The sequence below is a fragment of the Pseudophryne corroboree genome, chromosome 1 (genome assembly GCF_028390025.1).
Source record: "Pseudophryne corroboree isolate aPseCor3 chromosome 1, aPseCor3.hap2, whole genome shotgun sequence".
Classification (NCBI taxonomy): domain Eukaryota; kingdom Metazoa; phylum Chordata; class Amphibia; order Anura; family Myobatrachidae; genus Pseudophryne; species Pseudophryne corroboree.
In genome coordinates, this window is record NC_086444.1 from 126532345 (window position 1) to 126556153 (window position 23809).

A 23809-nucleotide genomic window follows, 5' to 3' on the forward strand; every position below is an offset into this window, starting at 1 on the left:
CATATTGGACCTGATGTGGTTGGAGTGACAAGCAAGCAGCAGTGATAGCACTGTATGGTAATGCCGCAGGAGGCGTCTATTACAAGTAGAACCCTTCTGCTGCAGTAGTGATACAACCTGCAGTATCGGATTTCTACGACACCATTGGGCGGCTTGCCGCACCCATGGGGACGACCTCTTTCCTCCCACTAAACGGCAGGAAAACCCCTCCCGGCCAGTGATTGACAGTCTGATGCCGTACTTTGTACTACATTGCAGGACCTATTCGCACATGAGTAGCACAGGTCCTGCGTATGCGCAAAGTAGCGAACATCGCCGCAACAACGATCGGACCTGAATGAATTCCCTTACACATACAGTTACTCAGACAATCTAAAATCAAGATGTCATAGCATTGTTTATACTGTATTTGTATAGTATTTCTACATATATAAAGATTTTTTTAAGTGAACATCATACAATAACTTTTTTTTGGTATAATTATTACTGTGTATTTTGTCTTACACCTAGCTTTTCTTTATTATTATTCCAACCTTATTGTAAATGACCTTCTATTATGTGTCAAAAACAACCTTAATGTATTAGTTTTTTTTATCCTGCATAATCACGCTGCTGCATTAAACATTACTCAGAAAAGCTATAAAATAGCCATTGTTATGCACACATTTTTTTTCCCATTTAAAATTCATTTGTACAGAATGTATGCAGTGTCCTCTAATTGAGAAGCAGCTGAGCATTTAAATCAGACGGTTGACTGGATGTCAATTGAAAGGAATTTGAATACATTCAAGCAGTCAATGCATATTACAGCAAAATACAGCGCTGATGTCAGAAAAGTAATAATTTCTTAGCGGCTCTAAAAATGTAAATACGCCACGTATACAGTCTGCTTTAAAAATGGCCTGTTAAAAGGACCACTGAATATAATTATTGCTTTTGTTTTTTATTCATAAGGTGCCACAAGTGGTTCGCATTGCCTTACATACAGCACACATAAGAACAATACAGAGTAAACACAACATCACATTACAGTTACCAAAACTAAACGGAGCACAAGTGACTATTAGCACCACAAATCTCAATACACAATTCAGCTGGAATGTAAGGTAAGCGAAGGAGTAATCGGTGTACTACTTGGGGGATGCAGCCATTGGGAGAGATGAATGGCTATGAGTAAGAGGAGATGCGGGGTTTAATGGCCACATATATCCCTTTCACATCTCCAATGCCGCATCCCACCCGGGAATTGGAAACGGGTCCTTCCCAGGTGGGATACGGCATTGGTCACTAACAGCTGGCTTACCGACCCAGCAATATGCCGTGTGGGGTTGCCATAGAGGCGGGGGCGGAGCTGGCATTGGGTGCGGAGGCGGTGCTGTAAATGAGTACTGGGCCGCATCGACCTGGCAACCCATTCACACTGCTACTGACCCGGTATTCAACCCGGGAATAACCCTTCTTATTACCTGGGTTGAATTACCGGGTCAGGCGACTCGGGAATTCTCCATGGGCCCTTTCACATTGCACAGTGACCCGTGTTGACCCGGCAATATACCGGGTCGATAACGGGTGATTTTTGCGCTGTGAAAGGTTGAAGTTTCAGAGAAGAGGGCTGTGAGAACAGGAGGGAGCTTACAATCTAGGGGGAGAGGGAAGACAGACAGTAGCAGGGTAGAGATGGCCAAGGCACAAGGCAGGGTGTGGGGAGAGTGTTCTCGAACCTGGTTATGTGGTGGAAGGGTACACTTTGATGACCTGGTTTTCAGTGCCATTTGAAGCTTTGCAAGGTCGGGGAGAGTCTGATAGGGAGGGTAACACGGAGGAATTCTTGGATTCCAGTGTTTCATGCAGTGACCATGGTGGAGTAGAGGCAACGGTCATTGGCTGACCAGGGAGGGTGGGAGGGAGTATGTAGATAGATCAGGTTGGAGATGTAGGGAGCAGTGGATAGGGCCTTGTATGTGAGAGTGAGGAGCTTGAAGAGGACTCTGTCGAGGAAGGGGAGCCAGTGCAGATTTTGGCGAAGGGGAGTGGCAAATGGGGAGCAGCGAGAGAGGAAGATGAGTCTAGCTATAGCACTGAGAACAGATTTGAGGAGAGCAAAATGAGGATGTGGGAAGCCAGTGAGGAGAAAGTTGCAGTAGTCAAATCGAGAAATGACCAGTGAGTAGATAATAAGTTTGGTTGCATGCTGGGAAAGGAACGGTCTGATGCGAGCGATGTTGCCTAAAGGTGGGTACACACTGATAGATATATCTACTGATCAATTGATCGGCAGATATATCTATGGACGGATCGGGCAGTGTGTTGAGCATACACACTGCCCGATCTGTTGGGGACTGACGTCAGTTCAGCTGTCAATCACTGCTGGCTGCCGCAGCATGTGTATGGGTGGTTGGCCGCCCGCCCGTACACACACAACGACGCGCCAATATATCGGTAGATATATTGGCCGTCGGCTGTGCTGCGGGGCCGACGTGATATGTCTGTGAACGACGGAGTTCACAGACATATCGCCCGTACACACTGGCCGACGGACCCACAATATATCGGCCGTTCAAGAGAACGACTAATATATCAGCCAGTGTGTACCCACCTTAAGTGGAACTGACAGGATTTAGCCAGAGAGTAAACGTGGGGGGTCAAAGGAGAAGGAGTAATCAAGAGTCACACCCAGACAACAGAGTTGGAGAACAGGGGAGATGTTGGTGTTGTCAACAGTAATAAAAATCATTACAATCTTTACAATCATTACAATCAGCGATAGATTTGGGACACTCAGCACTGTCAGTTACTTGTCTCCATGGCTCTCTTGGCATAGTATAACGCCAATGTTTACCATGACCGTGAGCTAGGGTTTGATTACTGCAAAGGACACACTTGTATTGTACAGTATATCTGTGTAAAAAGTAGCATAAACAGTTTTTTTTTAGAATTTTCCCAAAACATGCTCTATTGGTCTTCATATACAGACTCAGACATGCACACAGATATACATTCAAAATTCAAAAAAGTTGTAGATGCTACTTTTTACCAAGAAATACTGTACAATTCAAGAATAGCTTTTCAAATGATAAAAGACATATCTTTATAAGACTGAATTTACTGTACTTGAGCGTGGCTACATCTGTAACTCTTTCCTTATAGCAATCATTCGGTTTCTTGCATGAACAAAATCAGTGTAACTTAGATGCATGCAGTGTAGCTCAGATGCATGCAGGCAAAAACATCACTCCCCTGCATCTGATTTAGGGGTATATTTACTAAAGTGTGAGCCACTTAGAAGTGGAGATGTTGCCCATAGCAACCAATCAGATTCTAGTTATTATCTTCTAGAAGGCCTACCTCCTAACTGTCCCGATTTCAGCGGGACAGTCCCGCTATTCGGACATTGTCCCGCTGTCCCTCCCGCGGGTCCCGTAGGCGGGCAGTTGGGGGAGGCTTTGATCATCCGCAGCCGGTGATTACTGAATAGATGCTATGCGCACGCGCACGGCATCTATTCAATGCTGGGAGAGGAATAGGGGACTGCCCAGCTGCTCGGTGAGCGCTGGGCACGCCCCCAAAATGCCGAAAACGTGTCCGTGACGCTTGGCCATGCCCACTCGGCTGAGGCCACATCACTCACACACTAAGTCATGCCCCCTTTTTGGGTCGCGCACGGCTTCGCTGCGCTGGAGTCCCTCTTACTCCTTCATCAAAGTTGGGAGGTATGAGAAGGTGCTAGATGAATGATAAGAAGAATCTGATTGATTGCTATGGGCAACGTCTCATCTTATGAAATACTCACACTTTAGCAAATTTACCCCTGAGAATCAAGTGCAATAAGTGGATTATTTATCATGGAAATATATAATGAGTAGTTACATGAAAGTTCTTAAACAGGATGACCTTACCTAAAATTCCAGTTCTGATATAAAGGTTGTAAAACTGCAGATTTTAGACTATTTGGTGTATAGGAGATCAGTGAATGAATTCAATAATTCAACACACCTGTGAAAAACTATTGGGAGCTAAAAACTGATGCTTTTCGTGATTTTTCCGACGTTTCTTCGATATTTCCCCCCCCCCCCCCCCGATGTATGCAATTAGGTCACCTGGAAAAAAAATCCTTTTTACATGAAAACACACAGGTCCAGTGAAACCTCTATAATTTTGGTAGAAGCTGTTTTTAGGGATTTTGTTTCACCTGCCTGCCAGGTGAAACAAAATTCTTGATAAACCGCGTCTCGCATTGGCTTATTGGGGCTAACTGAATAGCCCCCCCGGCAACACAGTTACCTGCGATCAATGATCGCTGGTAATTGAATACCCCCCACAGTGCTATAATTAGAGAGGAAAAAGTTTTTGTTTTTTTTCATTAACTCCACCAATCACAGTGTGCCTAGGCCTAGTGCATTTAATCATAAGGCATTTGGTCTTATATGGGGATGCGGTCAATTTGCCGGCACTCAGGATCCTGGCGGTCAGGATACAAATGCCAGAATCCCGACTGCTGACAATACTGACAGCCGGAATCCCGGCTAACAGGGGCTATTCCCACTCGTGGGTGTCCATGACATCCCTAGAGTGGGAATAGAACCTGTGGTGAGTGCAGCGAGCCACCAAACACACAGCGTGGCAACGCAGTGAGCCTGCAAGGGGACTCTTTGCGCTCGCCCCACTGCCGGGATACTGACTACTGGCGGCCGGGATGTTGTTGTCAGTATACTGACAGCCGGCATCCCCGACTGTTGGTAAATCATACTGAACCCCTTATATGAACTCATCTTCCATAAAGTTTTCCTAAGCAAGCAGGGAAGCTGCAATTACTGTGAGAACAGAGAAAGCAGAGGAACTGTTCACTTGTTTCTGTCATGTCAGTGTTACAGCAGAACCTGATCACATCATTGGCTTTCATTATTTCTGCTACCCCAAGCTGGTGCGCTGCCAGATCTGTCACATTGTTATCACCGCGTGTGCAAATCCCTTGCAGTGATATTTTCTAATCCTTTCAGTACTGTCAAGTTATCCTGTCAAATCAGCCAGCACCTTGTAAGCTGGATGTTGGAGCTGGGGCTTGTTGTTTTTCCACAAACCTATTGTTCCGACTGTAACTTTGCCTAAACTCATTACACATACAAGGTAACATGAAGTAAACTGAAAAGTTGTTGAGATTCTGTATTCCAAGTATTCCCAGGGTAACAATAGTAAAAGACAAGAATAAGAATATTTAGAGGTGGACGCAGGCACGGCCGCGGCGTTTGGCAGTCACCGGTCTGCGACTTTATGTACATGCCGCTACAAAGTCCTTCACTGGTGTACATCTGTACATATGACATATAGAAGAAGGTAATGCTATAGCCATACCTCCCAACATTCTATTATTGCAAATCGGGACCCGTCTGTGTGCCGCAGGCGCATGTCTAAAAAAGCGGTGTGGCTCCATTAATCCACGCCCCTTACATGACAATGATTTGGGTGTGTGATCACTTGTCGTCTTCCCCCCCACCCCCATTTTTACATCACGCTGGGGGCGAGCCTAGTAATCCGTCAACTGCTGGGCTGCCCCCAGCCTTCCCTGTACATTGAATGGATGCTGCATTGTGAGGCAGAGCAATGACAGCATGTCCCCCAACCTCTCAATCGCCTGCGGGTGGGACTGCAGGACAGTCCTCAAACAGCAGGACTGTCCCGCTAAAATCGGTGCAGTTGGGAGATATTCTATAAGTTCTGTACAGGGAAATACAATCTCTCTAAAGAATACACTGAACAATACTGTAGATGACAGTGCATTGAAGGAAGACTATTCCGTTTGTGCACCCGAAATAAATAAACAATAAAAAAATAAAAATACAAAAGTCAGTCAGAAGCTGGAATGGTGAAAGTGGTTACAATGCATTTAAAAACCTGCGCAGCATAAAGAATACACAGCACAAGGACCAACATCAATAAATGCAGAGAGTAATATTACAAACAGAAAATGTGCTCTTCACAAGCTGTAAAAACCTTGCCTAGTGACACACATACTGAACGCCTACATCGCTCAGTGTGAACAGGTGATTGTGCGCTGATGCGGTCGCTGGCATCAGGCACTAGCGCCATGTGTCACACATCAAACCTAGCGATATCGCTGGCGACCTTGTTTATGCTAGTGGAGGATGGAATATGAATGTTCCGTTCTTGAATAAACTCGTTCCAGTGTGAACACTCAATCTGGGCTCAAGGGCATTCGTTGTGATGACAGAATAAATTCCCGTCACTTCAGTGTGTACCCAGCTTTAGTGTCCCTAATTGCACAATCCAGGTATTACCACTTGTCTGTCTCTGGAAATACCACTGCATTGCAGAAATGACCATGTGAGCAGTATTATTCCTTATTTTCTACACATTGAAATCATTTTCCATTGTTCTTTGTATATTAATATCATTTGCAAAGGCTTATTTAAAAATGGCAAAAATAGATCTGGATAGAGCTTACAGTGACAGCTAATAAAGAAATGCCCAGGACCACTGACAGCGGGACATGCAAATTTCTGCAAATGTAACATAAAAACTGTGTAAAACAAATACACTCTAAAGAACGTATTGGAATGTCCTGAATAGGAGCGATCAGGACTGTAATTACGTCCAATCCTTTCCCACGTAGATTTCATCTCCTGAGAAGGCAAGTGCAGCCGAGGTATATGCAGATCTCAGGCAGTCCCGCAATGACAAACGTGTCATTTGCCAATACACTCACATCAGAATATATATATATATATATATATATATATAAAACCTTGTTGCCTTCTTTGCGTCTTTTGCTGCAGTTTTGCTAAGACCACGGGCGGATTGGGAACTAAAAGTGGCCCTGTAAAATTTTGTAGAGGTGGCCCGACATGGGCAGCACAAGAGGTATAACATCCTGTGTAGCCATGGCAGTATTACTGGATTTGCAGGGTTGCTGTACTGCAGAGATGGAATAATAGAATGAATGCGACAAAGCAGTGTACTGAGTGCAGTGGGCTGCCTGTCATGTGGGGGGTGGGGCCACATAATAACATACAAAACAGGCCCCACAGACACGTCAGCCTACCAGGAATCTTACTGGTGAGCCCTATGTCCAATCTGCCCCTGTATCTATCTATCTATCTATCTATCTATCTATCTATCTATCTATCTATCTATCTATCTATCTATCTATCTATCTATCTATCTATCTACTATAGGTTCATAATCATTACTAACGTGCATATAAAATGGCAAAACTTATACTTGTCATCATTACATCAAGTGTGAATATGGAAGAGGATACCACAGTTCTTTTAAAAAATGGAAAAGAGAAAGAAGGCTTAAAATAAACCTATGAGCTATAGTAAGTCAGCATTCAAAAAAGCAAATTGTATAATATCCTCACTCAAAAATGCTAAAATTGACTTGATGGATCCAATAAGTTGCTCCTTGTGATAATAAAAATAAATATATGACTAAAAACCCATGTTCCATATTTCTCGTTTCCAAACTTGGTGAAGTCAGGTAGGTTGGGGGTGAGATCCACCAATCGGTGTACAGTAAAGGGCCACATTGCATTACAGGACAAATGCAATGATTAGGAAGCATATTATAATCACGTTACTGCTGTAAAGTTCCAATGTAATACCTTGCAGAAGACATGTAAAAAAACAAACATTTAAAAACATGAAGCAATAAGATGTGAACAGTACTGAAATTATTGTGCAGTAGTGTCTTATGAATACCACAATAGTCATATGACACAAAGGACAACTACTAACCAATCAGATAACTCGAATTATGATACAACTGCTACTGACTATTCAAAGTATATCTTGAAGAAAAAAAAAAAATTCCTGAGAAACATCATCCAATCCTGAACCCAGTAATAGGAGTACAACAAGCCATATAAGTGCACAAATAATCATACACATCCTATACACACTGACAAACAGCAACACAGCTTGTTTTAGATGTAATATCATCTATTTGTTACTTTCTATTATATGGCACATTAATACATGTAAAGTAATACAACACATAAAAGCATATCCAACTCCTAGATGACATGTTTATGTTTGATTGCTTAAGCCAGAAGTTCCCAAACTCCACCATTACAGCCCTGGTATTAAGGATATCCATGCTCGAGTCCAGATGGTTAAATCAAACTGACTAAGGTACTGTACTAATTAAGTCACCTGTGCTCAAGCATGGATATCCTTAAACCTGGGCTGTAATGGCGGAGTCTGGGAACCTCTAGTTTAAGTAATTAATTGCTGGATAGCAGGTTTACCTCAGTTGCAATAAGAGAAGAAGCTGCTCTTTCAAATAACTTGCGCAGATGAATCCACATTTGTATAGAGTTGTTAACGTCTCTACAACCCCCTGTCTATGTATTCTTGTTAAAGTATTTTATTGGACAACTGAACAACAAAACCATACATTTAAGATCCATACATCAGAAGGAACAAAGTGTACATACAACAATGTCGCCTGAAACACAAAGGCCAAAGGAAAACTAACTGGTTATTGTTACAAGATATATTCAGTGGAAACAAGACCATACACCGTATGGGCTATTTCACACGCAGCGGTTTTGTCCAGATGGTAAAAAGCCAGACAAACTTTGTCCGGCTTTTTGCCATCCGTCAGTGCCTTACACACACACCGGTTTTGTGCTGTGTTTAAGGTTGTGCACATGCGCCAAGCAGCAGCACGGCACAAAAAACCCATTGTGTGTGAAAGCGCACATTCACACACTCAGATTGTTGCCTTTAAGGACGGCATGGCCCCGAAACGACAGCCGGACGTTCCAGTGGATATTTCTGGGTGCAACTCTGCAGCTGTGCCGTGACCGTGCTGTCTGAGAGCCCCCATATGCAGCAATACTTAATCAAAAAACATGCATGGGAAAAACACTGATGGCTTTTTGCCATCCGGTCAAAACTGCTGCGTGTGAAATAGCCGTATGCCAGTACAAAAAAAGACTAGAATAATACAAGTAAGACGTGTTCACATCCCTAAAAAGGAGGGTGTCACAAAGAGAGTGTACAAGATTGTACCCGGTGGAGAGTGCCACCTCTTTTCTAAGAGCTTCTTTTCTGTCTATACATTTTTAATGACAATCCTACAGTAGCAAAAGAGGCTGGAGGCTATCAGAATGTCCCTGCACCCTGTTATCTGCCATCTGAACCAGTCTGTGATGTACATCTAAAGGCAACTTCTGTGAAGAAAGACTAAAGCTAAGTACACACACTATACAAGTATTCTGCCGTTTGTCAATAATTGGGTGATTGGCCTGTTTAATTGTGGCGTGTGTATGCATAAGTGTTTTAGCAAAAAGCCATGTAAATGGTCAAAAAAATCCCATAAATGCTCAGCTTCGATTATCTGATCGGTCAGTCTTGGCAAAGATATCAGTTAAAAGGTTCCGATATCGTACAGTGTATGTGTGTGTGTGTGTGTGTTTGTGTGTGTGTGTTTCTTGATTCAGATCCCAACGCATTTGTAGGCTTGGTAGCAAAGTAACCAATGGCTAGTATTTTGCACATGCACCGCACCTGTACTGTGCATGTGTAGTATCGCATATATAGTATAGGTCCTGCGTTGGCGGACGCACTGTGGATGCAGACGTCAAGAGATTGACAGTCTGAACCCGTTTGGGGACGGAGAGGGGCACTGCCTCCATTTTTTGGGGAGGGCAAATTTCCAGGATCTCTGTCTTCTGACTGAGGATTCCTGGCCTCTTGGTAGGAGCTGCAGCGGCTGACTTGCATGACTTCATGGGTCACTCAACTGGCCCATGGTGTCGCAAGTCATCCTCGGACGCAGCAGTGGATCACACATGCATGCAGGAGGCGTCTACTTAAACCAGACACCTGCTGCTGCATTAGCATATCTGTGCAACGCTGCTGCTTCCAAGTAAGCTGCAGCGATACGCCATCCAACCACATCTGAATCAGTCCCACTCTGCCCATATTTCCTACGGTTTATCCTGATTACTTCATTTTACTTGTTGGCAGACATATGCAAATTTATTATGATGTGACAGAAAAAATTAATTTGCTTAATGTGTAACACGATATTGGGACCTTACAGTGGCATAAAAATCAGACCACTTGTCATTCGACCCTGAAAAAAAACGTGTGTACTTAGCATAGTCAGTACAAAAAATAGACAACACCTTTCTAGAAGTATTCCATCTGTATCTACTTTTGTCAGCTTCATGCTCCCAGGTGCACTTCTGTTTGCGATATAGAGGCAGGACACAAAGGGGTCAATTAAATTCACCGACAGTTGAATAGCACCGGGAGTTAGCTCCCGGCGCTATTCAATACAGCGCCAAGTGTCACTCAATTGTCTGGAATTCTTCTCTCATCCCCGGGGGATGAGAGAAGAAATCCGACAAAAGTGCTGCCACGCCGCGGCCGGCGCGAGGTTAATTCTGTCAGGAATCAGCATCGCGGCGGGGAGTTAAGTCAGAGAAAGCCCGTTCTCCCGACAATTCAACCTGTTAAGTCCGGGAGAACTTGCCTTCGCCAACTTAACTTGAGCTGAATTGAATAGCGACGGAAGCTAATTCCTGGCACTATTCAACTGTCGGTGAATTGAATCGACACCAAAGAAGTTAGGGAGTAGTCTATAAACTGGCAGATGCGGCATATGGCGCCCGATGGTGATGATTGGCTAAAGAAAAACTATTAGCTCCATCTATGTATCTAACTGAATACAGCATGGCACATTTTCTTTTGCATATACAGTAAAAATAAAAGTTTGATTAATTTTGATTCTGTAGAACACAAATTTATACTGTATTCCTATTTTTAAGTACAAAACATCTTTAAAATTCAGCAAAATTCAAGATGAGTTTTAGACATTTAACGTAAATGAATGTAATCACACATTTCTGATTTTCACATCCTACCTGGTAGAGTCAGCAGCTGTGATTGCAATCAGTGGAGGGATCCTCAGGGCGAGAGAAGTTGGCCGTTGCGGGCTGTCAGCATCTGTCTTCTTATCCCATTCGGCTTGCTCTGCAAGTCTGAAAGCCAGCGGAGGCAGCTGAAGAGTTCTACAAGACAGCCTCCGCACCAGATATGGCTCCATGTCCTCAAAAATCCCATCTTCTTCCGTTTTGGAGTGAAGAGCCTCATCTGACACCTAAGTAAAATGGAAAGAAGTATTTTTTTTAAACTGTAACTAAATATTGTTTGTGACATATTTGAACTGTCATAATGTAAAAGTCCATTTTATGGGTCAAATTCAGTATGGAATGCATCAGTGAAGCGTTCGCATACTGAAGCCGCGGTGAGGTGTGTGTGCGCGCAGGAGCCACACTGTGCTTGCGCACACAGTAAGATGCTACGGCATCTCACTTATGCGAATGCCTCTGCCTGATTGATAGGCAGAGGCGTTCGTTGGATAGGCGGGGCCGTCGACGCAGTGTTTAGTGGGCGGCGTTGTGGACAATGCAGATGTGTCTGGATTGGTTGCGGGGTTGGCTGTGGCGGCTGTGTGACATCACACTCAGCCACTGCGACCCAAAACATGGACTGTCTTTGCAACCCTAAACATGCAAGTGCTTTGCTGTTTAGCGAAGAGCTCGCATTTTAGCAAGGGGGAGGGGGGGGGGAACAGGACCCGGCATGTTAGTGGAGTGAGTTGTCGTTGTGCGAATTTTCGCACAACAACAACTCATGCTGAATTAGGCCCTATATGACTTGGGTCAGGGCCGTTTTATTATAATATGAGGCTAGTACACAGCCCAAGCTTGTATACACCACAGTCCACCAAAAATATAAATATATTATCAATATATATTATCAATATATTTATGAAGCACTGGCTTTGAAAAAAATAAAATGACATATTCCTTCAAGGAGTGTGAGGGTAGAATAAAATACATGGGGACCATAAAAGTAAATGCAATAATTAAATGCAATGATCACTGGGCTTGTGAAAAAAATATTTGAGATTACAATCTGTTTGGAGACCTGTTGGAAATGCCCAGTGTGGTACAGGTTCAGTAAACCATCTGGAGTGGAGGCTAGAGACAGGCAAGGAAGCTACAGGCTTTTGTTTTTTTCTTATTATAAACACAGCACGGTACAGGCTTTCCTCTACCCTAGTTACATATACAAGGTGGTAGCTTATCTCAGATAGGAAGTCATTCCACAGCCTGGGACCTACGGTACTTGCATCATTGTCCTTAAACAGGGTACACACCTATACCATTGTCAGCCCAATCCCCGCTATGCTGATGGACCCAGCAACTGTATACAGTAGGTGTGAAACATAGGCTGGTATGTAATGAAGTCCGAGTTCAGTGGCCGAACTTGGACATTTTTTTAAAGGGGCAATCATTTACAAGGCTAAACTTTGCCTTGTAAATGATTGCCCCTTTAAAAAAAAAAGTCTCGACCATAGCATTTGACGGCAGATAAGAACCACTTAACCCATCTAGTCTGCCCATGTACATGCACTCACACACTATGGTTTATTTTTGTTTGGAGCCAATTAACCTAGTATAATTTTGGTTTGTGGGAGGAAACCGGATTACCCGGAAGAAACCCACGCAAACACAAGGAGAATATACTAACTCCACACAGTTAGGGCCAAGGTGGGAATCAAACCCATGACCTCAGTGCTGTGAGGAAGTAATGCTAACCATTACACCCCCCTGTACTGCCCACAAAGAGAGAGCGCCGAATCCTGACCACGGGGAAAATGTATGCAGAAGCAATGCAGGAGCGTTAGCAGATAAACAACTTCAAATGCTCCTGCTACACTCCTGCAACTGTCGAGGAGAGGGGCAAATCTTATGCGTGGTTTAATATTTTAAATGCCGACCTCCCGATCCCATAAGAGACCTTAAGTTGTAAGTTGCAGCATGTAAGTTGCAGCAGACATTTGTTTTTTTCTGTCGTTAGTCTCCAGTATTTTTTTACGCATTAAATTAGGCAATCAGAGCAAAAGATTTCTGCTCCCACAGAATTAGTTTTATATTAACTGTATGCACCGTACAGTACCCATCTATGGTATGATGGATGGTATAGCAGAAATTGTTAGGACTTTAGAAACAATGCATTTCAGAATAAATGAACCACATTATTTTCAGACACGTTTTTAAAATGTGATCATAACCGATAGGCAAAGGCAGGGGGGGTTTCTGGTTGCCCAGAAACCCCCCTTCTCTTGGCAAGTGGCTCAAATTATGACAATAGCAATGCTATATATAATATGATTACTAGAGCTGACGCCACATCATGCAGTGTTAGGGACAGAGCAGAGCTGCAGCACATGCCCAGTGGTAGCAGCTTCTTCTATGAAGTTTGCTGTGTGTGTGTGGATCTGAGCCCTCAGTCAGTACACTGGACCAGAGAGGAGCTTCCAGGAAGAAGAGACAGAAAGTGCAGTACTGGTTCTATTGTTTGTGTAATAATTTATTATGGTATGTTTAACCTTTTCCTGACCACTTATTTATATTATTAAATGTTTAATACAGCCTATATTAGAGACCAGCTATAGTGTTAAATATTAATACTGTATTCCATACAGTATCCAGTGTATAAAAAGACCAGTGTTTACATTTATGTTCAGGGTTGTTACAAGGTTCTTCTTCCGCTCCGCCAGACTCCCGCACTTGCTCTAATGTTCCGCAGAGTGGGAGATTGTGGACTTCATTTGAAAAACCCCCTTTATAAATCTTGCGTTTGCGACTGATAACCTGTATATTAAGTCCAGTATACTCTGTGACTAATCACAATCGGCGATTGCTTCATTAATTCCATTAGGAATTAATGAAGCGATTTCTGGTTGCAAATAGTCAAAACTCGGAATGCCATGCAGCAAGTCGTGTTGCAGCATGGTGCATCGCAGCAAAGATGAGCATGGCTACATCTGTACTGTCCTCTACCTTGATCTCCCAGCAAAAGAATTGCACTGCTTACAGCTGGTACAAAATGCAGCTGCCAGGCCGTTCCAGCCACATAACACCCATTCTCTACTCACTCCACTGACTGCCGGTAAAATGGCAAATTGTCTGCAAGATGGGCTTGCTGACTTTCAAAGCACTACATGACCAGGGCTCAAGGCACCTGAAGCAGCTTCTGATTCTATACTGCCATACTGGATTACTGCAATCTGTAGACGAAGGACTATTAGCAGTACTGTACCTAGAATCTCCCGTAATTCATCTGGGGGTCGAGCTTTTAGCCATGTAGCTCCAACTCTATGGAACTCACTTCCCTGCACAGTGCGAGAGGCCCCAACTATAGAATCCTTCAAAAAAAACTTTTTTGTTTACTCAAGCCCTTTAGTGTCTACATGCTCTCTGTATTTTTAGAAAAGCTTTTCTGTTCTTCATTTTTCTGTACTGTATTATGTTAATTCTGTTAAGTTATTGTGAGTACTATTGGAGAAAGAGCGCTATATAAATAAAATTATAATTTTTTTAATTATTATTGTTATTATTATTATTACTTCTTTAAATATTATATTAATTTTTAGATTTACGAATAACATAAATATATAAATAACAACACTAGAAAAACTAACAACAATAACATTACCACTGTCTGCATGTCCACCATGTAATACTAAGAGCATTTTAATGACTGACAGATAATATAGAGAGCATTTTAGTGACTGTCAAACAATACCGAGAGCATTTTAATGACCGTCAGTCAATACGGAGAGTATTTTAGTGACCATCAGAAAATATGGAGAGCATGTTAGTGACTGCCAGAAAATACAGAAAACGTTTAAGTGAACACCAGACGATGCAGAGAGCACTTAAGTGAACACCAGACAATACTGATAGCATTTTAGTGACTGTACCACAATACTAAGAGCATTCATTTTACTACCAGGCAATACGGAGAGCATTTTGTGGCCTCCAGACAATACAGATATAATTTTTGTGATCGCAGACAATATGGACTTTTGATGCTGCAGTGGTCTGGTAAGTATTTCTCCCCCTGACCCTAATCCTTACCCCTAACCCACCCTCTAGTGCCAAACCCTAGCCCCCCCCCACTCGCTGCCTAACAACATGGGTACTGTCGACCATTTGACCGGATTCGATTTTAAGTCTTCATAAATTGTCAAATAAAGGAGTTACATTATTTTCAAGACTAATGATTTACACTTCCATTTCAAACTGATACCTGACTTTGTCATCCATCATCACTTTTCTATGTCAACCCAATATTCCAATTCACATGACACTGACCCCTGACAAAACCAACATTTTGTTCACCATCATGGCTGCAAATAGACAACCAATCACAGATTTATAGTGGGCAAGATAAAGGTTATGAGCCAGTCACATATTTGGGTAAATGCAATAGGGTGCGAGCTGCCGGAGGTGCATAAATATGTGCGAGTATGTCCTTATTTTTAAAGCGGAAATCATTTACAAGGCTAAACAAGGTTGGTTTTGCATTGTAAATGATTGCCGCTTTAAATATCATGAAACAAAATCTCCATTCACAGATTCGCACTTAATTGGATTGGGCCCAAAGGGGTATATTTAATAAGTATAATTTTGTTGGTGTTTGGAAGGATTCCCAGCGTGTTAGCAATTTGTTGATTAACTAAAACTAAATCCAATGGTAATCCCTCAGGAGCACTGACTTTAAATGGCAAGAGAACATTGGCTCACCATTGATGTCATTGCAACTAGAAGAATACAAATCCTGGATTGACTATGCTGCGGGTTTAGAATCCACTGCAAAACCGATGCAATCCGGCCCAAATAATAGACCTGCGCTTTTCACTGGTATTGAAAAATAAGGGGAAGGGGGGGGGGGGGGGGGAGAGGGGGATGGGATGGCATGGAGTGTCATTCCCCCCCCCCCCCCCGCCCGCTATTTTTCAATAAACAGCACTAGGCTGAACTAGCCAGGGCACCTGATGCTTTAGCAGGGGGGTGAACAGAATGAGACCCCCCTGCCATAATGGCAACCAGCCCTCAGCTGTGCTGGAATCCCTAGGTAAACTGGGACCCCATACGGTTCCACTACACACCCATGCAGTTTTGGGTGCGGAGGTACTAGTGTAAATAAAGTTTAAATATATTGTTCTACACAGGTGGACTACATGTCCCAGCCAGAGTGCCCGGCATTATGGCACTTGACGAACAGCAAGTGGCAGCATGCCCAGACATTAAGGGCTGCTGGCACTGATAATAGACTGCAAAACCCACTATTTAGTACATTTAACCTAAACTGTGTACTAAAGGTTATATACAGGACAGTACAATAGCAATGTTTTGACAATGAGAAAGGAAATGATTTCAGACACTGTACATACATTATACGTATACTGTACACACCATTATATATATTGTCGCACCCAGGGAAGGAGTGGTAAACAAGTCCCGGGTGCGAACCGCTATTGCGATGTGAAAGGGGTATGAGTGTGCACATCCCAGATTAGCCTCCAGTTCTGCCTATATGACCTATGACCCAGACAAAAATGTGACCGCAGAGGCAGCTGTTATAAAAGATATATGTATCTACAGTAAATACAGTATGCCATAGTTTCTCTATTATTTATGGGAGAGTATTTGGCATTTGGTAATTAGCAGCATTATGGATGTGCCAAATTTCTGAGTGTGTTTGGAAATATTATCAGGTGTAGTCCAATACAGTAGGAAACAGGAAAGGGATTCACGCGGGTAGAACAGATGGTGTAATGGTTAGTGTTACTGCCTCACAGACCTGAGGTTATGTGTTCAATTACCACCACAGCAACCCTGATTGTGGAGTTTGTATATTCTTTATGTGCTATATAAATAACTGGTATAAATGTATGTTTGTGATATTAAATGTGAGACGGAGAACCTGATTTTATAATAGGGCTAGCTTTGGCTATTCCTACAAGATGTTAATGACCTTTAAAGCGGACTATAGGTATTAGATTACTTTACTATTAATATACTGTAGTTTGTTAAAACCTTAACAATCTTTCACTTACACTATGCCTTGATGACAGTACTCTAAAACGGCAATAATTTCCTGTACATTTATAACTGCTTTCCATCATCCTCTCTACCACAGATGCAATGTCACATCAATTGTGCTTTTTATTTTACACAATATTTTGTTTAAAAAACAAAATAAAAAACACAACATTCAAAATACCCCCCAAAAATAGTTTTGTAAGTTATAAGTATAGAAAGGCATACAATTTGTAGTTATTAAGTTACTTATTTACGCCAGATTACTTGTATTCAATGAACAGTGCTTTGTCTACATAAATTACAAAGCAACTCTATTTCTCTCAACGGGCAGAAACTGTCTTATTCTTTTGGCAGGCTGTAACGTGTTTCTTCTGTCCCATAGTGCCCCTGCTTAGATCCAAATCAGAATAAATTAGAACACAGTAGGCAGTGTAAAATAAGAGACCTACTGTTCCGAGTTGTTATACAAAGACAGATTTTAATATTTGTTGCAGGAAACAATTGTAGAATAAGTTATTAACAGTGAAAAATGTGTTTACATTTATTTAATGAAGTTAAAATGATAATAATAATAATAATAATAATAATAAGATTTTATCCACCGGTAAATCTATTTCTCGTAGTCCGTAGTGGATGCTGGGACTCCGTAAGGACCATGGGGAATAGCGGCTCCGCAGGAGACTGGGCACAACTAAAGAAAGCTTTAGGACTACCTGGTGTGCACTGGCTCCTCCCACTATGACCCTCCTCCAGACCTCAGTTAGGATACTGTGCCCGAAAGAGCTGACACAATAAGGAAGGATTTTGAATCCCGGGTAAGACTCATACCAGCCACACCAATCACACCGTATAACTTGTGATACTATACCCAGTTAACAGTATGAAATATAACTGAGCCTCTCAACAGGTGGCTCAACAATAACCCTTTAGTTAAGCAATAACTATAAACAAGTATTGCAGACAATCCGCACTTGGGATGGGCGCCCAGCATCCACTACGGACTACGAGAAATAGATTTACCGGTGAGTAAAATCTTATTTTCTCTGACGTCCTAAGTGGATGCTGGGACTCCGTAAGGACCATGGGGATTATACCAAAGCTCCCAAACGGGCGGGAGAGTGCGGATGACTCTGCAGCACCGAATGAGCAAACTCTAGGTCCTCCTCAGCCAGGGTATCAAACTTGTAGACTGTTGCAAAAATGTTTGAACCCGACCAAGTAACAGCTCGGCAAAGTTGTAAAGCCGAGACCCCTCGGGCAGCCGCCCAAGAAGAGTCCACTTTCCTCGTGGAATGGGCTTTTACAGATTTAGGGTGCGGCAGTCCAGCCGCAGCATGTGCAAGTTGAATCGTGCTACAGATCCAGCTAGCAATAGTCTGCTTAGAAGCAGGAGCACCCAGCTTGTTGGGTGCATACAGGATAAATAGCGAGTCAGTTTTCCTGACTCCAGCCGTCCTGGAAACATATACTGTTCAGGGCCCTGACTACGTCCAGTAACTTGGAATCCTCCAAGTCCCAAGTAACCGCAGGCACCACAATAGGTTGGTTCACATGAAAAACTGATACCACCTTAGGTAGGAATTGGGAACGAGTCCTCAATTCCGCCTTATCCATATAAAATACAGATAAGGGCTTTTGTATGACAAAGCCGCCAATTCTGATACACGCCTGGCCGACGCCAAGGCCCACAGCATGACCACTTTCCACGTGAGGTTTTGTAGCTCCACGGATTTAAGTGGCTCAACCAAATGCGACTTCAGGAAATCCAACACCACGTTGAGATCCCACGGTGCCACTTGAGGCACAAACGGGGGCTGACTATGCAGCACTCCCTTAACAAAAGTCTGAACTTCAGGCAGTGAAGCCAGTTCTATTTTGGAAGAAAATCGATAGAGCCGAAATCTGGACCTTCATGGAACCCAATTTTAGTCCCATAGTCACCTCTTACTGTAGGAAGTGCAGAAATCGACCTAGCTGAAATTTCTCCTTTGGGGCCTTCCTGGCCTCACAGCACTTAACATATTTCCGCCATATGCGGTGATAATGGTTTGCGTTCACTTCTGTCCTAGCTTTAAATAGCGTAGGGCTAACTTCCTCCGGAATGCCCATTTCCTTCAGGATCCGGCGTTCAACTGCCATGCCGTCAAACGCAGCCGCGGTACGTCTTGGAACAGACAGGTCCCCTGCTGCAGCAGGTCCTGTCTGGGCGGCAGAGGCCATGGGTCCTCTGAGATCATTTCTTGGAGTTCTGGGTACCGAGCTCTTCTTGGCCAACCCGGAACAATGAGTATAGTTCTTACTCCTCTCCTTCTTATTATTCTCATTACCCTGGGTAAGAGAGGCAGAGAAGGGAACACATACACCGACTGGTAAACCCACGGTGTTACCAGAGCGTCCACAGCTATCGCCTGAGGGTCCCTTGACCTGGCGCAATATCTTTGTAACTGTTTGTTGAGGCGGGACGCCATCATGTCCACCTGTGGCCTTTCCCAACGGTGTACAATCATTTGGAAGACTTCTGGATGAAATCCCCACTCTCCCGGGTGGAGGTCGTGTCTTCTGAGAAAGTCTGCTTCTCAGTTGTCCACTCCGGGAACGAACACTGCTGACAGTGCTAACACATGATTTTCCGCCCATCGGAGAATCCTTGTGGCTTCTGCCATCGCCATCCTGCTTCTTGTGCCGCCCTGTCGGTTTACATGAGCGACCGCCGTGATGTTGTCTGACTGGATCAGCACCGGCCAGTGTTGAAGCAGGGGTCTAGCCTGACTTAGGGCATTGTAAATGGCCCTTAGTTCCAGAATATTTATGTGTAGGGAAGTCTCCTGACTTTTCCATAGCCTTGGAAGTTTCTTCCCTGTGTGACTGCCCCCCAGCCTCGAAGGCTGGCATCCGTGGTCACCAGGACCCAGTCCTGTATGCCGAATCTGCGGCCCCCTAGAAGATGAGCACTCTGCAGCCACCACAACAGCGACACCCTGGCCCTTGGAGACAGGGTTATCCGCCGATGCATCTGAAGATGCGACCCGGACCACTTGTCCCACAGATCCCACTGGAAGATTCTTGCATGGGACCTGGCGAATGGAATTTCTTTGTAAGAAGCTACCATCTTTCCCAGGGCTCGCGTGCATTGATGCACCGACACCTGTATTTATATTAGGAGGTCTCTGTCTAGAGACGACAACTCCTTGGACTTCTCCTCCGGGAGAAACCCTTTTTATCCTGTTCTGTGTCCAGAACCATACCCAGGAACAGTAGACGCGTCGTAGGAACCAGCTGCGACTTTGTAATATTCAGAATCCAGCCGTGCTGTTGTAGCACTTCCCGAGATAGTGCTACTCCGACGAACAACTGCTCCCTGGACCTCGCCTTTATAAGGAGATCGTCCAAGTACGGGATAATTATTTCGGCCATTACCTTGGTAAATACCTCGGTGCCGGGGACAGACCAACGGCAACGTCTGGAATTGGTAATGACAATCCTGTACCACAATTTTGAGGTACTCCTGGTGAAGAGGGTAAATAGGGACATGCAGGTAAGCATCCTTGATGTCCAGTGATACCATGAAATTCTCCAGGCTTGCAATAATCGCCCTGAGCGATTCCATTTTGAACTTGAACCTTCGTATATAAGTGTTCAATGATGTCAATTTTAGAATGGGTCTCACCGAACCGTCTGGTTTCGGTACCACAACATTTTGGAATAGTAACCCCGGCCTTGTTGAAGGAGGGGTACCTTGATTTCACCTGCTGGAAGTACAGCTTGTGAATTGCCGCCAGTACTACCTTTCTCCGAGGGCAGCAGGCAAGACTGATGTGAGATAACGGCGAGAGGGAGTCGCCTCGAACTCCAGCCTGTATCCCTGTGATACTACTTGCAGAACCTAGGGATCTACCTGTGGGCAAGCCCACTGGTCCCTGAAGTTCCCGAGACGCGCCCCCACCGCACCTGTCTCCACCTGTGGAGCCCCAGCGTCATGCGGTGGACTCAGAGGAAGCGGGGGAAGATTTTTGATCCTGGGAACCGGCTGTCTGGTGCAGCTTTTTCCTTCTTCCCTTGCCTTTGTGCAGAAAGGAAGCGCCTTTGACCCGCTTGCTTTTCTGAAGCCGAAAGGACTGTATCTGAAAATACGGTGCTTTCTTAGGCTGTGAGGAAACCTGAGGTAAAAATTTTTCTTCCCAGCTGTTGCTGTGGATACGAGCTCCCAGAGACCATCCCCAAACAATTCCTCACCCTTATAAGGCAGAATCTCCATGTGCCTTTTAAAGGCAGCATCACCTGTCCACTGCCGGGTTTCTAATACCCTCCTGGCAGAATGGACATTGCATTAATTCTGGATGCCAGCCGGCAAATATCCCTCTGTGCATCCTTCATATATAAGACGACGTCTTTAATATGCTCTATGTTAGCAAAATATTATCCCTGTCAATTGCAGGTCTCAGTATAGAACCTGAGTGTGTATATACAGACTTCAGGATAGCCTCCTGCTTTTTATCAGCAGGCTCCTTCAAGGTGGCCGTATCCTAAGACGGCAGTGCCACCTTTTTTGACAAACGTGTGAGCGCCTTATCCACCCTAGGGGATATCTCCCACCGTGACCTATCCTCTGGCGGGAAAGGGTACGCCATCAGTAACTTTTTAGAAATTACCAGTTTCTTATTGGGGGAACCCACGCTTCTTTACACACTTCATTCACTCATCTGATGGGGAAACAAAACACTGGCTGCTTTTTCTCCCCAAAAATAAAACCCCTTTTATGTGGTACTTGGGTTCATATCTTAAATGTGTAACACATTTTTCATTGCCGAGATCATGTAACGGATGTTTCTAGTGGATTGTGTATATATCTCAACCTCGTCGACACTGGAGTCAGACTCCGTGTCGACATCTGTGTCTGCCATCTGAGGTAACGGGCGTTTTTTGAGCCCCTGATGGCCTTTGAGACGCCTGGGCAGGCGCGGGCTGAGAAGCCGGCTGTCCCACAGCTGTTACGTCATCCAGCCTTTTATGTAAGGAGTTGACATTGTCGGTTAATACCTTCCACCTATCCATCCACTCTGGTGTCGGCCCCACAGGGGGCAAAATCCCATTTATCGGCCTCTGCTCCGCCTCCATGTAACCTTCCTCATCCAACATGTCGACACAGCCGTACCGACACACCGCACACACACAGGGAATGCTCTGACTGAGGACAGGACCCCACAAAGTCCTTTGGGGGGACAGAGAGAGAGTATGCCAGCACACACCAGAGCGCTATATAATGCAGGGAATAACACTATAACTGAGTGATTTTTCCCCCAATAGCTGCTTGTATACATATATTGCGCCTAAATTTAGTGCCCCCCCTCTCTTTTTAACCCTTTGAGCCTGAAAACTACAGGGGAGAGCCTGGGGAGCTGTCTTCCAGCTGCGCTGTGAAGAGAAAATGGCGCCAGTGTGCTGAGGGAGATAGCCCCGCCCCTTTTTCTGCGGACTTTTCTCCCGCTTTTTTATGGATTCTGGCAGGGGTAATTTATCACATATATAGCCCTGGGACTATATATTGTGATGATTTGCCAGCCAAGGTGTCTTATATTGCCCTCAGGGCGCCCCCCCCCCCAGCACCCTGCACCCATCAGTGACCGGAGTGTGAGGTGTGCATGAGGAGCAATGGCGCACAGCTGCAGTGCTGTGCGCTACCTTGTTGAAGACAGAAGTCTTCTGCCGCCGATTTTCCGGAACACTTCTTGCTTCTGGCTCTGTAAGGGGGCCGGCGGCGCGGCTACGGGAACGAACACCAAGGTCGGGTCCTGCGGTCGATCCCTCTGGAGCTAATGGTGTCCAGTAGCTTAAGAAGCCCAAACTACCACCTGTTAGGTAGGTTCGCTTCTTTTCCCCTTAGTCCCTCGCTGCAGTGAGTCTGTTGCCAGCAGATCTCACTGTAAAATAAAAAACCTAAATATACTTTCTTTCTAGGAGCTCAGGAGAGCCCCTAGTGTGCATCCAGCTCAGCCGGGCACAAGATTCTAACTGAGGTCTGGAGGAGGGTCATAGTGGGAGGAGCCAGTGCACACCAGGTAGTCCTAAAGCTTTCTTTAGTTGTGCCCAGTCTCCTGCGGAGCCGCTATTCCCCATGGTCCTTACGGAGTCCCAGCATCCACTTAGGACGTCAGAGAAAAGTGATTGTAACCCAAAACCAACAGTATACTGCATAAGAACTATTTATAAAACACAAAGGAGGACATACTTTAAATATACCACTAAACCAACTACAGATGAGTCCTCATACATTGTTGCTCGAGTCGCGCCAAATAGCCCCTCTCGGTGCGCCAGGTCCCGTGTGACTCGATTGCACCAAGCATCTTTGTCGCTGAAAATGTGAGTCTTATTCGCATATATAAAACTTGAAGTGACAGAACTACATTGCTAGTTTGCACTGATCAATTTAATGTGCAAAATTTGTACATCTGTTTGCTGCTCATTTAATCTGCATAAGACGGGCTCCCATGCGTGCTGCTGTGGCTTTATCTCATGCCAAGTTCCATTGTGCCTCATCTGCAATTTTGTATGTGTATATAAAACTAATTCCTGCGCGGCTTGAATCGCAATCCATTGCCTCTAGTAACTGCGAGTGGTGGTTCCCTGCATCTGTGATACGTATAAGATGCAAAATTTGAAGAAAAATATGGTCTGCTACTCCTCTCAGAACATCTCGGGTGCGCCAGGCATCCTGCACCATATGGCATGGAGACGCTAGGCGCATGAGGCCACATCTATATGTAATAGAGTGGTACATAAGATTATTTAATATAAAAAAACCTCTTATAACAGTATTTTATTAGTGTAGAGGATCTTGCTCTGAGGAACAGCAATAAAGATGATTATTAATGC

The 23809-nt window shown here is 44.3% G+C and overlaps 1 long non-coding RNA gene across 1 annotated transcript in view; it reads right to left on the reverse strand.

Annotated features, from left to right (window-relative positions):
- Positions 1 to 10893: 10893 nt before the first annotated feature.
- The window catches only part of LOC134983809 (uncharacterized), a 377280-nt gene continuing 364364 nt past the window's right edge, over positions 10894 to 23809 (reverse strand). Inside the window, exon 3 of the long non-coding RNA XR_010191712.1 lies at positions 10894 to 11133. This is a non-coding gene — a long non-coding RNA (uncharacterized LOC134983809). The remainder of the gene's footprint in view (positions 11134 to 23809) is intronic.